The sequence below is a fragment of the Oreochromis niloticus genome, linkage group LG16 (genome assembly GCF_001858045.2).
Source record: "Oreochromis niloticus isolate F11D_XX linkage group LG16, O_niloticus_UMD_NMBU, whole genome shotgun sequence".
NCBI lineage: Eukaryota > Metazoa > Chordata > Actinopteri > Cichliformes > Cichlidae > Oreochromis > Oreochromis niloticus.
Window position 1 is genome coordinate 12,017,923 of NC_031987.2, and position 18,160 is coordinate 12,036,082.

At 40.0% G+C, this 18,160-nt stretch overlaps 1 long non-coding RNA gene across 1 annotated transcript; it reads left to right on the forward strand.

Moving 5' to 3' along the window:
• Positions 1-664: 664 nt before the first annotated feature.
• On the forward strand, positions 665-10,894 carry LOC102078340 (uncharacterized). The gene is made up of 3 exons (XR_266164.4): positions 665-1,808; positions 3,450-3,855; positions 10,210-10,894. It is a non-coding gene; the product is annotated as an uncharacterized LOC102078340 (long non-coding RNA).
• The last annotated feature ends 7,266 nt before the right edge of the window (positions 10,895-18,160 follow it).

The window sequence follows — 18,160 nt, forward strand, 5'->3', positions numbered from 1 at the left end:
AGGATAAAATTCATTTGTTTCAGTGATCTTTCCACGCAAAAGGCTGTAAAAGTCAGAGGGAGAGAAATATGGGACTTCAAGGAGAACTCTATATAACCAGTATAACACACCAAAAAACACCTGCTGTGTGTTGTTATCCACTTATGACTAGTTTAGCTTATTACCGTTAAATTAACAAAACTAAACCTTTTCCAAAGATGCACATTCTCTAAATTTGTTCTGTGAGTCACAGCTTTTAATTTGAAGGTCTCCAGTTGCAGTTTGCATTGTTCGGTTAGTAGTGTTTGCAGACAAATCTGCTTCTTCCATCCAAAGGATGGGCAATTATGGCACCCGGAATTAACAACAAAAGGATTCACAAGGAGGTTTTTGGCACAGCACTTTCTTTGCGATCAATTTCAACTGGTCCCTAGCAGCAACCTCCAGAACCTACTTAGCAACATTTCAAAGAATACATGTTTTCTTTCCTAGAGAGGATGATAAGACATCCTTGTCATAGAGTAGAAACTCCCACAACACGTACACGGACCCCTAGTGAGGGACTACACCGAGCACAAAGCCTGACCTCTTGGAACGCTTGACCAGGAACAACCAGTCCCTGGTTCATGATACTAATAAAGCTAATGTCTGTCAGCTGGTTTACACAACCGTAAGTGCAACCTATCTAGGCAACCCCTTGTTTCCAAACATCTTTACAGTGGTTCTTTCTCTTTGGCATCCCCTTGAAGTCTGTGTATGAGTGTGTGTGTGCGTGCGCACATAGACGAGTTGCTACATCTGTATAAAGACTGCGATTTGCACTTCTTTATTCCAAATATTTGCTCTTCCTGTATCTGATAATAATGATTATATTCTCCCAGTTCCCTCAGATTGAAATCGGGTGTGTGTGACCGAGTGTGTAACTTGAACATGTGCGAGTGTGTGTCCAAGTTAGTCTCAGTAATTGGGCCGGCTCTGCTCTCCCGGGGAGCTCCCGAAGGTAGAAAAACTCAACGTTCCATTACATCCTCCTCTTCGCTCCTTTCATTCAATTCGTCACACACCTCCTCTTCACCCTGCAAGTGTTTGCACCTGCGTGTATGTAGTGTTTGTGTACGTGTGCCTGGTTGTTGAGTGTGTGTATGGTTATGAGTTTGCTGAGAGTGGTATGTCCTTGTTTGTGCATGTTTTTGGGGGGTGGGGGTGTCTCATAATGAAGCCATATGGCCTGTCTGTTAGCATGCGAGCTGCCAGCACTCAGAGCTGAGATGCTGGCAAAAAGCGCTAAGATCAGACGTGAGTGGCATACTCCTGTCTTCTTCTCTTTACCATCCCTGCTCTTCTTCTTTACCCTCCCCTCCCTTCTTCTTCTCCTCTCTGTGCTCCTCCTCTTTCCTTCTGTTGTTTGCTACCCATCTTTCTGTCCCTATCTCGTCTCGCGCCTACTCTCATCATTCTTCTCATCACCTCATATGTACTTTCTTCATTTGTGCATATCCCCAGTTTTTTCCCCCCCTCTATTTCCATTTACTCACATCTTCCCTTATCTTTTTTGTGCTAACACCCACTACTTAGTCCTCCTCTCCCCTCCTTTGTTCTTCACATTAGACCCTGTTGTTTTCGCGTCTCCCTCTCTTCCAATCAGATTAACTGGTGTGAAACGATCCATTTCCACATTTTCCTCTGAAGCCTGGAGAGGAGACTGTGGTCTGACCTAAATTTACATGTAAGGGAGGGAATCTAGATGACAGCACATGAAGGAGGGAGAGAGAGAAAGACCAAGAGATGAGGAGTGGGTGTCTCTGTCCGTCAGGGACTTTCTCTGGACAGTAAGAAAAGTTTTATACTTCTGTTGAATACCTTCAATCAAAATGTCAAAATAATGAGTCAAAATAACACCTGCCAGTTGTTCTATTTTAATATGAGCTCGTTAACTGAGCCTAATGAATGTATCACATTTTAATTGTAGTAGGAGAAGAAATATGATTAGAAATTATTTTAAAAATAGGGTAGTATTATTTTAACTTTTCATGTCTAACTAAATTAAAATAGCATTAATATACTGGAACCTAAGTTAGAATCATTTTTTTATTATTAAAATATGTATTTAGTAAGTTTGGGATCAAAGGTGAGAAACGGCTTACATTTATTTACCTTTCGTAAATAAGAATCAGAAAATAATAATCCATAAAAACCCTCAATAATATTTATTATTACTTTTTGTTACTTGTAGGGTTTTTACCTTACAAGATAAATCCCCTCAAAGCGACTGATGTTCTGATTTGACACAAAAAAAATTGAAATGCATTAAATTGAAGTGAACGGAATAATTTTCAGCCTGCATTTTCACATAAGCGGCTGTATTTATTTGCACAGAGTAGTTGTTTTAACTTAAATTAGAACTTTCATTAGAATGTTTTTTTTCTTTTGATTTGACACATTTAAATTGTGGCATGGAGGTGAAAAACGAGAGAAGCAATTAAAAGAAATGTTACATCAAACAAGAATGAGGACCCTTAAGTTTAATTTTGAAGGAGGACGACCTCTTTACAACCAAAATTGTCTGTGCATAAAGAATTTAAAAAAACACAAGATATCGCTTTAGGTTTTATACTTTCATAATCTTTTACCTGTAAATATTTTACTTTTTCTTCTGGGGGATGTAGGGTAGATTAATTATTATTAATTATTATTAGATTAAGTGTTATAACTGTTATCAGTGTACATTGTGACCAACACATAACATTAAAAAGTTTGCAGTTTATTACTATTAAGATATAACATTATTATTATAACATTTATTTTGACTGTACGGGTTAAGTTTCACTTTTGAATCCAAATAGCAGAAGAGCAACTGAAAGTTTTAGAAATTTATAGGATATTTTTCAGGGAGAGAAAATTTAACCCGTATAGTTAATTTAATTGTTTGTTTTTTCTAAGTCTGTGCCAAACCTGCTGCAGTTTAACACTGCCTATAATTATGTTTAATATTAGTCAGGTAAATATCAGTTGATTCAATCACATAAATGTGAGTTGATCTGTTGTAAATATCTTTGAGTAAAGTTTTTAGTAAAGTTTTTAGTAAAAGAAAATACATATTTATGTACTCATTAGTGTAAGCTAGAATAACATGATTTAATTCAATTCTTATTTACAGAAAAATTGCGAAAGTTCACCTAAACATCCATCCCATAAGACTGGAAAATATGTCCTGTCATTCCACAATGTATTTACAATAAAACACCTAAAATGTATGAGGTGTGATATATGTATATGTTATGTACAGTGCAAGTTTTTGTGTGTTAGTGTGTGTTTTTAAGTGACGTACCTTGTGTGAGGTACTGTTGTACAAAGCAAGAGAATTATTCAGAAGCAGAACTTTATCCAGGAACTATCTCTGTGTTTTCTTAATCTGTTCATCTCGGGCTCTCCCTCTTTCTCTATTTTTGTCTGCCATGTGTTCTCCACAGGGAGCAGAGGAGGTAGACTGCTTTCGCATGCATGGGTGTGAGAGGAAGATTCAACACCCCCTTCACTTGCTGAGACACACATGGATGGCTTAGTTTGTGTGAAAAACCCTCACGCAATGGAACGAGACAGTCTGTCCCAGAGTCAGAGGAGAGAGTGGGCCTTCCTCTCTGTACGTATGTTGACTATTTGTTAGCATAACGCTGCTTCTGTATGTATGCATGTGTGCGCCTGTGTGTTTCCTTTTCAGCTTCCTGGCACGAGCGAGGCCCGTGTTTGCCAGTGTTCCTGTATGTGGGATGACTGCAGCTTGCGTGATCAGAACAAAGCAAGAGAGCATGACAGAAAATCCCTCAATACCCGGCCTTTAAAAAATGCAGGAGGCCAACGCACGCAGAAGCAAGTAAGGTAAATGTATAAATTATGGACCAAAAAAGTCTGCTTCAAAAAGAGGGAGAGATCCCCCACATGAGGCAACAAACTTTATTGCATGTGAAGACAGAGCACCGACAGCTGCGGAGTGCTTGCTACAGTTCCTTCACTCCGTCTTGCTAAATAATGAGCCAGCACCTTTCTAATAAATGGACCGTGTAGAGCTCCGCTTGCAAATTGTTGGCATTTAGCCAGTACAGTTCATGTACACACTGGCCTGCGAGAAAAAGTTGAAATTTTGAATGTAGTTTCACTTTTGGTTTTTTATCTGCAAACTTATAAAAATATGTTGTTTATAGTATTAATAAATATAACTTTACATACAGAAATGAATCCAAAAGGAATATTTTTTTAAAGCTTTAAACTAAAAGAAAAGTAAATTAAAAATATATATAAACCGATTAGAAAAATCAAAGCAAATGTTGTAAATATATATATGTGGGGCTCGGATGTCTTTTAAGCAAAAAATAAAAAGGTTCCTATTTTAGTCTTTTAATATTAGAGTTTTTAACAATAGTATATAACATTATATTGTGGTGTATCAAAGAAAAGTGCTTTTAAGTATTTTGCTGGTAATTCGCTGCCTTACTAATTTTTTTAGGTTATGTATAAAGTATTTTATTTTTTAAACTCTGTTTTTCTTTAAAAAAAAAAAGAAAGAAATATAAAAAAAAAATAATGTTAGACCTGAAGAGAAGGATTACTAAAACTCTGCCGATAAGAAAATTGTTGTTAATGTTAATTTTCTTTTTAAGACATTATAAGAAAATAACATCTATTTCTGTATTTTAGAGTAGTTGTTAGTAGTTGTTTGACTTTTTAACTGTTTCTCGCAGTGACGGTCGACTTCTACATTGCAGAGGTTCATATTAGAAGAGAAGAGACCAGGCTTGTTTAAATCAAATTAAAATTCATTTTGTTATAAAATACATTTCTAACTAAAATATCGTTTTCTGATGGTAAAAAGGTCCTTTGCTGTTACTGATCAATGTTCTGATCAACAACTAATTATCCAAGAAATTATGATTGCTGTAAACCTTTTTTACTACATGCACTGGACAAGTTATTTTAGTAATTTTACCGTAGATGAAGAATTCTTAAATGTACATAAAACTGAAATGTGATCTTTAAAAAATGAACAATTTTGAAAAGCATTTTAGGGGAAGCCATTAACTACATCACACACTATGTTGTAGCTTACACAGGGACTTACATTTACCCATTTCATTTGTACAGAAATGAATAAGGGGACTGCAGTATAATAAATATATAACTATTATTATATTAGCTTTTATTAAGAGCCCATAATTTTTCTTTTCTTTTCGGGGACATTGGTTTTTGGTGCATTTTTTTTGAAATATTGTAATATGACCATGTTTATGAATCAGTACACAAAAAACTGTTCTGAAATCACCTTATGAAAGCACATAACCAATGCTTCATGTCAGACTAGCAAATGATGCAGCCACTTTCCCTTTATGCTCTCAGAGGCTGTGTGTTATTTTGTGCAAACGTGCAGAAAATGTGGGTTTGTCCGTGTGTGCGTAACGTGCACATGCGCATTGGACAGGCTTCCTGGAGTCCTCTTTAAACTGTGCATCAAAGCATGACTAACAAGTCAGCACACAAGTCGGTCCTTGCCTGCCATGACATTGTGGCGTCATCGCTGGGATTTAGATGTCACCTATCATCGCTCAGGCAGGGTCTGAAAATCTTCACCGTATGTTTGCATGGCAACATATTGTAGCAACTCACTTTACCATTATTACTTGTGGCAATGAGATTCATATCAAATCATATTCATCAAAACAGTAGGTCAACCCAAATCTAACTTTATTTGTCTCATCCTTACATAACAATCTAACAAATAAAGATCACCTGAAATAAGAGAAGAAGAAAAAACCCATATGTTTTGTAGGGATATAACTGAATTTCATAGACATTATGAACATAAATTAATGTAATGTGTATGCAATCCATTTATTAGGATATTTAGGAAATTTAACAGTAAAAACAGGGCATTTACAGTAAAGTGTTGCTTGGAACTGGACACAGGGCTAAGGTCATAAACAATAACAATAACGATTTCACTCCTATGGTACTTAACATTGTGCAGTAGTTCTCCACTCACCTTTCTGAAGGTGCAAGTTGCAAAAATATTTGTTTGATACGTAGGGCTGTGAATTATTCAGGAATTATTTAATAATGTAGAGAAGTGAGGAGGAGACTCAAAACCATGGCAGTAAAAACTGCTCAGGCTGGCTGCCTGTAAGCTCTTGCCACAGATACAAAATGTATTGCCCATATGTATTGCCCTATCTCTTTCTAATTGGCAGCAATACCTACTCTTTGCAGACATGCAATTTTCACTCACACTTCATTTTGCACTTAAATAGTCTCTTACACATGCCCCATTACTAAGCAAAGTAGAAAAAATGCAAATTTGCTCATTTGCTTTTCCCATAAACTGGATGTCCCCTGAATGCACCAGGAATAACACATAACTCAGTAGCACTAAGTGCACAAATTGCATTTAAGTGTGTGTGTGCACTTGTGCGTGCGCGCGTGTGGGCATCCGCATTAATCTGGGGATCCTGCAGATACCGCTTTGCCGACAAGCGCTATCATTATACAACAGCTGTACTTGTCACCAAACAGAAAAGGCCCAAGAAAAGTAAAGCTAAGATGATAAAACATCCCCTCCCACATATACACACACACGCATCACACATATATACACACGTATACACACACACACACACACACACAACTGGGTTGATCTGTTTAGGTGAGTCACCACTTCTTAAAGCAGCAGTAGGTGGTTATGGCAGCAGCTTTAAATAGACAGCATAAAGCCCTGAGTCAATTGGTAAAGTAACAGAGAGTGACAGAGAGAGGGAAAGGGAAAGAGAGAGAGAATTAGACAGTGAACACAGGAAAATGAGAGATTGGGAGTGTATTTGAGTTGTGCTGAGTGTGTCGTGCTGAGCTCGAGGGCTAGGAATCATCTCACATCCGTCATGGAGGCTGGTTGTAGGGTCAAACTCAGTACTGTGGCGAATGGCCCTGTTATCACACAGCTTTACATTCGCTGCGCTGCCTTTTCTCAAAGGCAGCAAAACAGGGCTGGAAGACAACCAAAAATAGAGACGCCCAATTAGAACTGTTCCCAAAGCTTTGATGGAATTAGCAGTGAAAGGAGGCTTGCATAACCCACCCTCCCAAAATGTGCAGACAGCATATGCAACACTTGTCCTATTTACTGGAAACGAGTCCTGGGTCGATTTTATGGTTCTGTGAAAAAAAATTACATAAACAAAATGTGCGGAAGGTAATGCCACGTTGTTGTCGTTTAGTTTTGTGAGACATATTTTATCTATTGTGGCATTACGTTTGGCCTCATAAAATGCTGACCAGGAACTGGTGTAGCCTACAAATATAAAGATGTGAATCCTGGTGTAGATCCTGCTCATCAGCAGCAGCTTGCCTGGTTGCCTCAGGCAATACAGCCTCAGACTGCTGAAGAAAGAGGCTCACAGATATTTCATCAGATTCATTTATATATATAGCACTTTTAGCCAAGGACTAACACAAGTCTAGGCCCAGGCAGCAACACTTTATTCTACAGGGAAAAGCAGGAATCAGATTTATTAATATAAAAATGAATACTGAAATAGCATATTTGAAATCTGTGAATAACACCTTATAAATGAGCTTTCGCACACCAAAAAAATCTTTCAACTGAATGAAAATTTGCAGAATTAAATTTGTGCATATAAGGCATTTTTGAATGCAACATAAGTTGATGAATATTGAATGGCTGTTTACATTTTACAAGGTTCAACAAAAGATGTTCATTCACAAAGTGACACATTGTGCACAAGCACACAGACACCAATGTAAAAACCTTAGGGATTTGATCATAACTCAGAGGGCAGCAGATTGTATGATATATATATATTCCAGCGGGAGTTGTAAATAAAAATACTTTTTCAATCTATAATAAATTAAACTGATGATAATGATCAGCTGGAAGATGAAGGCTTTTCCCATGATGTATCGTTTTTATACATTTTTCAGTAGCTTGTATAGTTAAAACAAACATGTAAATGTACATTTTTCTTTTTTTACAAGTGTAAGAAGTAACATGTATGTATCATGAAATGTATTACTAATCAATGGGTGACCGCTGACAGACAAATAAACACGACCATTTACAGTTGTGGTCAACAGTTTATCAATATCTGTTGACCTTTGGGAGTTTTAATTATTTCTTTGAACTCTTATTTTTCTTGGGTGAAATGATTGTACAACATACATGTTTAGATTTTAAAAACCAAGAATTAGTTGCGCAGGTTTGGACTTATTCTGGATTTTTATGAGCTCAGAGCTCAGGTAATGTAAACTTTTTTTTTCTTTTTTTTTCTTTATTAAATGTTCCAGTTGTGTTTATATTTTTATTTGAGACCATCTCCAACTTTCATGACAAGCTGGTAATAAAGGTAACGTGAAAGGGGCTAACTTGCTGGTGTAAAGATTGGACTTGATTAGCACAGCAGAGACCAAATATGGAGACATATAAAAATGGAAGGGTGAGGAAAAAATAGGGAAATATTACAGCAAATAACGGGTTAAGTTTGAAGGGGCAACTCCCCTCCTCTTCCCTACCCAAGCAGACAAAAAGAGCGCGAGGGAGCAAGAAAATGAAGATTTTTGGGGGGCATCCTCCTCCTCCTTTTTCCTTAGCAAGGAGTTGGATGTGGGTGGTGGAGGTGGAGCAAGTCAGGGGGTGGCGAAGAGCGCTGCCGAGCATGCCTAATCGGACAGGACAGTTCCTGCTTATTATAGAACCAAGCACAGATAATAAAATCTGAATCAAACTGCTAGCTGAGGCCCGCGAGAGAACCGCCTCCTCTTCAATTTTTAAAGTTATGGCAGCGCTTGACACTGGGGTGGATCGTATAACACCAGTTTGCGTGCAAATACTTACTTAGCGAGCCAACACGGCCCAAATCTGCACGGCCGACATGCAGGTGAGCGGCACTACAGCTCTCTAATTACACCACAGCCCCAACAGCTCTCTTCTTCATAGTTTGTCCCATCACTCCCCTGCCTCACCAACTCACCAACAGTCACAATCACCCATTTGAGTGTTGACAGTTTATTACCTTCTATTACTTTCACTGAGAGTAGTGATTCTGAGGATGAATTCATGTTTCGGTTGCTGGGAACTGGTAGCACTCGAATAAACACTGAAGTGCCCAAATATACAAGCAGATAGGGCAGAGGAGAGCAAGTAAGAACAGAGGCACAAACAGCCAAGGGGAAGCTGGCAGCTCTGTGTGAGTTGCAAGCCAACCTTTATCTTTTTCAAATTATGCTCATATGCAGCTGATTTAAATTAGCAAAACACATTTTTAGAAAAATGTAAAGACGCCCGGATGAAGTTGTTCATCTGTATATCAAACCCAGCTAAATCTGCACTGCCAAAGCTTTTGAATAGTTTTTTTGTATAAATTGGTTGTGGCAATTCTAGTATGTTAAAGATTAGTTTATACTGTAGGAAACCAGACTCAAATTTGGATTGCTACGTAATGCACACAAACAATTTGTACAGTCATCTACGGGTACAATTTACACCCATCTCTTTTACTCCTTACTGCTTACGGGACAGTTAACATGCATATGCTCTGACTGTTATATATTGAAGAGTAAAAAAGCTACTGAATACATGAAGGGACGTAATAGTTGGACTGTCCTGCAGAACTGATTTACTTCAGGGAATTTTATACGTGACGAGTTAGGCATCATAACATCTTTAAGCTTAATAGTTTGAAGTAATGTCTTATGTACATGAGTATGGGTTGTATAAATCCCTATAAATAGTACTCTTTACTAACCTGGACCAGATTAACTTTTTCCTTTGCTGTAGTGCTAAGTGTGATTACAGGTCCAATTTCTGACATAACTCATCAGTGAAGCTCAGGTATAGTAATTGTTTCCAGTTTGGGAATAGAATTTGCATAAAAATCAGACCTTTTATTTCAGTCTGTCCTTTATTCAAGGCAATTAAGCCCAAACCTATGGAATATATTGTGTTTTGCTGTAAATGCACGTCTCATCAAAGTCCTCATACTGCAGCTCTCTTTGGTCTTCAGCTGGTGACTCATTCAAACTTTTCTTGCTTGTAGTGAATGAAATTTAAAAAGTAGATACCTTGTATTATTGTTCTGAGTGATGTTTAAGTGTTAACTTGAAAAACAATAGAATGACATAGAAAACTTGTCTATGATTTTATCATGGATATTTTTTTTTTCATTCCCATTACAGCTGCTATCATCCATTGTATTCAAACACGGCCAACTTTTTGCTCTCCTGGTGGTGGGTGGGTGTACCAACTGTGGATCTGCCATCAGCTGCAGTGCTTAGCCAGTCCCAAACTATACATTTTGTTTTTTCATCATCTCTCTTCTACATATCTGACTGTGTGTCTGTTGGTATATTGTACATTTAATGCCAGTGATAGCTGCCAGAATCCACAGAAACTTTTGTTTTTGGTGCCAGATCTGAAGATGTGCCCCCATGCAGGGCTGTATGCATCTGGTGGTATCATAAAAGTTTGCTACAGTGAGGGTCGGAAGAAGATTCAGTGACTCTTGGTGTGGCATCATTAAGGATACTTTGGATGTTTATAATTAAAATAATGACAAACTCCCGCTCGTTTTCTTGTGCTATAGAAAAATCAATATCTGGTACACGCTTCAAAGCACTCGAGGTTGGGGATTTGCAAGGGATGAAAACTGGCAAACAAACACGGCATTTAAACTGGGTTGTGAAGATTAATCATGTGTTCAGTATGTATTGCACTGAAGACAAAAACTCTATTCATGAGTTACTGAAGAGACGGAAATTTGGGAGTACTTATTTCATAGTGGCCCAACTGGAAGAAGTGTTATTGCTGTAAATTAGGACAATGTAGTCGAATAAATGTGCAAATAAAAGCTGTTTAATTGTTTGTTTGTTTTTCTTTGCAAACTTAATAAAAAAGGATATATACATGATAAAGACACAGCTGAAAAATTCTATGCTAATACGTTACATCGATAATTTGTTGGACAAACTTTTGCAGTTTTGTAGTTTCCCTTCTGTACATCACCACAGCAGATTGCTGTCCCCCACAAAATTAACTGTACAATTGAGTGGAGGCCTGTTGCCTCAATATATTATGACCAATAAGGCAGATATAACATCTGGAGTTGATATCTTGACGTCTTGAATTTGTATTTTATAGTTTTCCGCTGTAATTTTTAAAAAGACACTCAAAGAGATGGCAGTGCAAGTGATTAGGCTAAAACAAATAAACCTTACAGAGAGAGAGAAAAAAATAATGAAAAACTGAATGCATAAACACCCACAAATAAGCAGCAACTGAAGGTGGCTACAGTAAAGGTCTGGCAGTGCATTTGATGACAACTTTAGGCAGCCATTGATTGCAATGATTCTCATCCAAGTATTACAAACAATCCTTATATTTACAATTATTTTAGTTTGAGTCTGAAAATATAAAAATTAAAGGTGAAAGCCTGCACTTCAGTTACACATTGATTGTCAGGTCTTAAAATCCATTGTGGTGGTGTACAGAGGCAAAACTATAAACATCTGTCTTTGAGCAACAAATGGGCCCAACTTTCTGCAGACATTGGAATTAATCAGCATTTACATAATACAGCTATTAGATTTAACAGAGCTTGAGATGAAATGCTACATATTCAAATTTAATTGAATCTGCTCTCAGCAGATTGCTACACAATGCACTACCATAACAATCCATGTAAGTCCCATGCATGCCAGCGCAATAATACACAAAAGCACCAAGGCATGTTGTTTTACTTGCTCTGTGATGAGATCAAATGGTCAAAATGTCAGGATAATGACAAGTATGAGCCGTACAAGACCCAGAAATGGATAAAAGAAAAGGAACTAAGATATAAGGAAATGAAAGAAACACACACTCCTTTTAGTGTCTGTTTCCATGTGCAAAGTGGCCAGGTTTTTGATTGCTATGATAAAAAAAGTTACAATGACATTAACAACAACATTGCATTGGGAACACTACTCTCACATTCTGGAAGACCTATAACACAAAATTCAGTTCACACAGATAAAAATGAGCATCCTCCAAGCTCGCAATTTTGAATTTTAAACTAAGTTTACATTTGCAAAATAAACATTTTTTAAAATGGTACTCTGAGCTGTTCTTTTTCACTGAAACTTACTCATCCGTGCAGATCCCAATCACTGCCACTTCCCAAACTAAATGAAGCACTTCACACTAATATAGCATTGCTGACAGATTACTTTGAAATGCCAAGAAAAGCCAGTGAGAGCAGAGGTGGCAAAAGCACAGTCATTTTTCACTTACATTAAGTAGAAGTACAGATCCTTGTGTTAGAAAACCTCAAGTACTGATTTAACTTCTTTACGTAAATAAAAGTGAAAGAGTACACTACCAAAAACTTCATTTCAACTTAAATTCCAATTCTGTTGATTGTACTCAACTTAAACATCTGTTATGTAGAACAAAAGCAAAGAAAAGTAAAGTTAATTTAAAAAAAATGCTTTATTTCCTGTTGCCTGCATTGTAAATGGTTTAGGTGTCAGGGTTCACAGTGGGATTCAGCAGGTGTGGGAACCCTACATTTGGCTATAGTGGTACAGCCTCTGGGTCACATTAATTTCTACTATGATCAAGCAAGCTGTGGATTTAGTCAGCTGGTTTAACAGATATTACAAGAGCATTACATGAGCTAGCATGGCTGCTTTCTCTCCCCTAGACCATATAAATCTAATATAAAGGTGAGTGAATCTAATCAGAATCATTACCTTAAATTTAATTTGATGTCTGCTACCCTTCCTTCACGTAACCCGACATTCAAAAGAATACCATATCCAATCAGCACCAGTCCAACATACCACATTATTGTAAACTTTACAACAGTACTGTAAACTAACCAGCATAACCTGCATTGAACTTCCTGGTTTCATCCAATCCTTGAATAGCACAAAGTTAATATACTTAAGTTTGTTTTGCAACACACAAAAGAAAACATAGTTCAGTAACACATCATGTATAGTTCCAATATCTGTTCAAAATAACTCTAAAGTAATTGAGGGCATTATATGTAAGCTTTATCTAACTTCCAGTATTAAATGTCACCGAGCAGTCCTTAACTTTAACAATAATCTCTCTTCTTCTTCTCCTGTACTGACTTTCTTACATTTTTCTATATCACTGAGTGAAGTTATCTGTCTCTTATTTCTCCCTGGGAAATTCAGCAGCAGTACCTTTAGCTTGCAGACTCACTCTGTGACAAAGTGCACAAAAAAACCCCTGCTTGCTGATATTTTTTGAGTTGTTTGAAAAGCTGCATTTGAAATTATCTGACACTTAAAGTACGTTATTCCCTTTATGCTTGCTCCTTTTTTGTACCACTAGCTATACCCAAGTACTGCGACCACAACTTATGGACATATGCAGGAAAAAAGCCATTCTGGAAACTCTTGCGTTGAGTGCAAAGTGATGCATGAATCATATATTTTTGCCTCTTTCATCGTGTTGTTTGTGATAAGCTCTGGTGTTGGATACATCAATTGTCTTTATGTTATTGTCCTTCTATTTAGGTTAAAATATTTCAAGGTACGCAGTGACAGGATAAAAGTCATGTAGAAAAAGGAGTAGAAATTAAAAGGGGATGATTAAAATGAGAAAGGAAATTTACTTGGCTTGGTTGGATAACGTGCCTACTGTGTCTTACTATTTGCAAAATAAAATTTAATGAGGCAAAATGAGATGGGACAAAATTAAACCTGGAGGCTGCAGCCCTGTTAATTTTTGTTTTTTAAGTTCGACAACTTGTAAATCACATATGCAAAATTGAGGAGTCAAAAAAAGGAATGAAGTCAGAATTAGACTAGATGAGAGGCGACAAATCAAGAAGAGTCAGAACAAGATGAAATGAGATCAGATGAAAGAGCAAAAGAGGATATAATCTCCTGCAGGCTCAATGACAATAAATAAAACAAGATTAACCAAGGTGAAATGAAAAGAGAGAGACACCAAAATGAGGACATGGCTCTGAGTGCCTTTTCAGTTACCTAATGACAGAAAACGGACTCCAAGAAGCCAGCAGATCCTTATCAGTAAACTGCGTCCTGTCCCCCTAATCACCGCAGATGTGATAACTGAATTATCCGTCTCCTCTGATCTTTCCATCTGATAGAAAAACTACACTTCCTTCTCTCCGGGGCACAATTCAATTCAAGTGAACTGCCACCATTTCCCAGCCTCACATCTGCACCCCAGCTCTGATCATATCTTCAGAGTTCAGCAGGAGGAACAGAGAGATCACATAGAGTCAATTGCCTGTCATGATACATTGGTTAAGAGCCAGCTGTGAAGACCAATGGTTTAATGTATGTCATGGCTCATAAGCAGCACACATCTGAATCAGAGCGTCACAGTGGTAAGTGGTCAGAGGAGATCAAAGTAGTGAGCAAGAAAGGCATAAATATGCTTCCAAGAAGAAACGGAAACAGATTTTACAAATGAGCTGAGGTTATCGGGTTAACCAATAAGCGCATTATTATCAAAAAATTCATCAGTGAGTAAATATATAATACGTAGAATTAGAGGGCAGCACCTCTTCATTTTCTTAAGTTTTGATTGTACATACACATCAGAGCAACTAGTGTTCATGCCTACTATCTTGACATCATGAGTGGTGTCAAACTTAATATCTGACCTCCATGATTGTCTGCTGGAGAAGCTACACATCCCAGTCCGCGAGGGCCGGTGTCCCTGCAGGTTTTAGATCTCACCCTGGATCAACACACCTGAATGACATGATTAGTTCATTACCAGGCCTCTGGAGAACTTCAAGACATGTTTGAAGGTAATTTATCCATTTAAATCAGCTGTGATGGATCAAGGACACATCTAAAACCTGCAGGGACACCGGTCCTCTTGGACTGGGATTGGGGACCCCTGGTATACAAGACTTCCAGACCTCCAGATGTTGGAATCAGCTAATGCTGGAGGTCAGCGAATAGGACATCAGAACTGATGTTTAAGGGAATATAAATGCAATGAGCAGGTCAAGTTGGATTTACTGGATTTACTATTTCACTGACTGACTGTTTAAACTGTTTTTTCAAAGTAACAGTTATGGATGTTTTCCCTTTAAAGCTCATTGAGCTGAGATTAAAACCAGATATAATCTATATAGTATTCTCTGCTGTCTAGTAGTGCTTTGCCTTTTAATCCAGTTCAGAGTGACAAGGTAACACTGTCTGACACCCCCTAGCTGTCTTGGGCTTTTGTGATTGAGACAAAGTTTGGAGAGTAAGCTATGCTCTGCTGTGGATACATATATTTGCCTAAATAAGCTCTAAGCCCTCATCCTTTGATCATCTTTATTTTTAAAACTAACAAAGCCTTCTTGAAAACACTATTTATAAGGCATTGATATCTGTTTGGCTTGCCGTCAAAAAAATGTATTTTCTATCCCAGAAAGCATCCAAGATTGTTGACAATAAAGAACGATGAGGAATAGGGATGGTAAATGATAAAAATGTAGCAATTCCAATTGCATTATCTATATCAATTATTGATTTGATTCATTGTCGATTCTTATTGGGTTTTTATTGGATCCGATTTGAGAGTTACCATCATTGCAAAGCAGCATATCAAAAACATTATATTCTGCAAATTAACTGCATGCTGTGTGGTCAAACATTTGTGCATGTTGGAGGTATTACCCCTCTTTATTGTCATCAGTGTTGGGGTTGTTACTTAAAAGAAGTAATGTATTACAAATATTACACAGAACACTTTTCTTAAAAGCAATGCAGTAAGTTACTTAATTACTCCAAGGAAGAATTAATCTGTTAAACTACTGGTAACATTACTTTTGCGTTTTTGTGTAAAATGACTTGAACGCTTTGTCTCACAATAACCATTTAACAATATAAACCTATAGGCTACAGTCCCATACATCAATACATATTCCTATCCTAATGAGGACATATATATGATCTTTCCCTTAGTTTTAGGTATGAACATAAACCAAACAGCACAAAGCAAAGATGAAAACTAACAAACAGAGACTTCAAAGTAATTGCCACACTGATTCTATTTTAGAAACATAAACAGGTACAAAAGGAGGCGGCAAGCCTGACTGCTCATCAGTTTGTTACCTGTTGTTCAGGGTCTGGCCGCTGGGCTGTGGTCGACATTCACTCGGCTTTAACATCACACTGGGTTCTTGGCTAGCTTAGCGTTAGCATGGGTTAGCATGCTTGCCAGTTGACGTTTCTTCTGTTCTGGACGCAGTTTGTAGTTTACTATTGCGCTCTTCTCCTTTATGCAACATTAATAAACGTAATCTTCATATCCACGCTGTAGACTGTGACACTATTGTAGCGGGCCAGGGCTGTTCAGGGTTTTGCTCACCCTCGCCGGAATGGAGAGAGACACTCAGAGGCTGGAGCAAGCGAGCGGCCATGTAAGTCCCCCGACGGGTCCTGATGGCGTGAGCGCACCGCGGCAGCGGCCCGTGGCGACCGACGCTAGGACAATGCTTCATGGGCTGCCTCTGTCGACCGACACGCCGGGCCCCCGACAGCGAGCAGTGATGCCTGCAACGGCAGCTAAGGTACCGAAATACAACGGGCTAACCCCGCTAGAGCCCTACCTCTCACAAGTACGGCTAGCCGCGAGGCATAATGGCTGGAGTGACGAAGAGGCTGCTACACACCTAGCGCTAGCATTGGAAGGAGTTGCACTGCAGGTACTCCTTGACCTAGCCCCGTCAGAGCAGCATGAGCTCCAGGCTCTCACCATAGCACTCGAGAGGCGATTTGGGCAGCGGCACTCCACTGATCAGAGCAGGGAGCAACTGACCAACCGGAGCCGTAGGCCAGGGGAGAGCCTGGGCACCTTTGCAGCGGATGTGTTGCTGTATGCTCGTTGTGGCTACCCAGAGTTCCCAGCAGCAGCCCGTGAGGAGCTTAGCCTGCATGCTTTCCTGCGAGGACTTTTCCCAGAGCGACTACGCCAACACGTCCGCCTGGCCATGCCTCAGACTCTCCGTGAGGCGCTCCTTGAGGCTGAAAGGGCCGAGCTTGTGCTCACATCGCGACCTGACCAGCAGTTGCGCCCCCCAAACTACTCTCAAATCAGAGCCGCAGACTGCGACAGTGAGAGGGAGGTCGCGGGGATATGCCAGCCCCAGCCCTCGGTGCCCTGGAGGCGTCCCGTCGACCGACCGACCGCTGCTACCGGTGCGATGAGCCTGGCCACGTGGCGCGCGACTGCTTGGCGCCCGCCCCAAAGGCCAGAACTATGTGGCCTCAGGGGGATGAGAGGGGGAGCGGTACAGCGAGGGGACCACCGCTCCAGCTTCCTGCCCCCCTCCAAGAACGATGCACGGTGGCGGGCCTAGTCGGGCACCTCAAGGGACTCTACCTGAGCTGCTGTGTTGAGGACCAGCCCTGCCAGGCCCTGGTGGACACGGGGTCCACCATTTCCCTAATATGACCTGGTGTGTTTCCTGGAACATCCGGGCCGCTTGTGATGGGTTGGTCGCCCACCGACACCCAGCTGATGACAGTGACGGGGGAGAGAACTGACATGTGGGGTAAGAAACCGTTGCGGATCCGAGTGAAGGATCTGGAGCTGGTGCACGACTTCTGGCTTGCTGACATTAAAGACCAGTGCATCATCGGCCTTGATCTGCTGACCCGCTGGGGGGCCTGCGTTGACACCGCGAAGCTGGCTATCACTCTTGGTACAGAGACTCTGGCCCTCCAGTGCGGTCAAAAGCAGGGAACCGGAGACTGCAGGCAGACGCGGCTGGTTCAGCACGCCATTGACACTCTGCTCTGACGCCTCTGCTCAACCCATCTGTCTGCGCCCACGCCAGCTGCCCCTCTCGAAATGGCAGGGAGAGCAGGCCCAGGAGGCACGGGGCATGGCTACTGCTCGGGCCACAGCCGACGGAGGGGGATGGCTCTCGTTGACCATGCAGCAGTTGAAGCAGGAGCAGGAGGCTGATGCGACGTTGGTTCAGGTGGGGGCCTGGCTGGAGGCAGCACGACGCCCAGGCTGGACAGGGGTGTCAGGACAGGGGCCCGAAGTGAAGGCCTACTACTCCCAGTACAACAATCTGAAGACCCACGACGGCCTCCTGTACCGGAGATGGCGGGCCCCGAACAGGGCAAG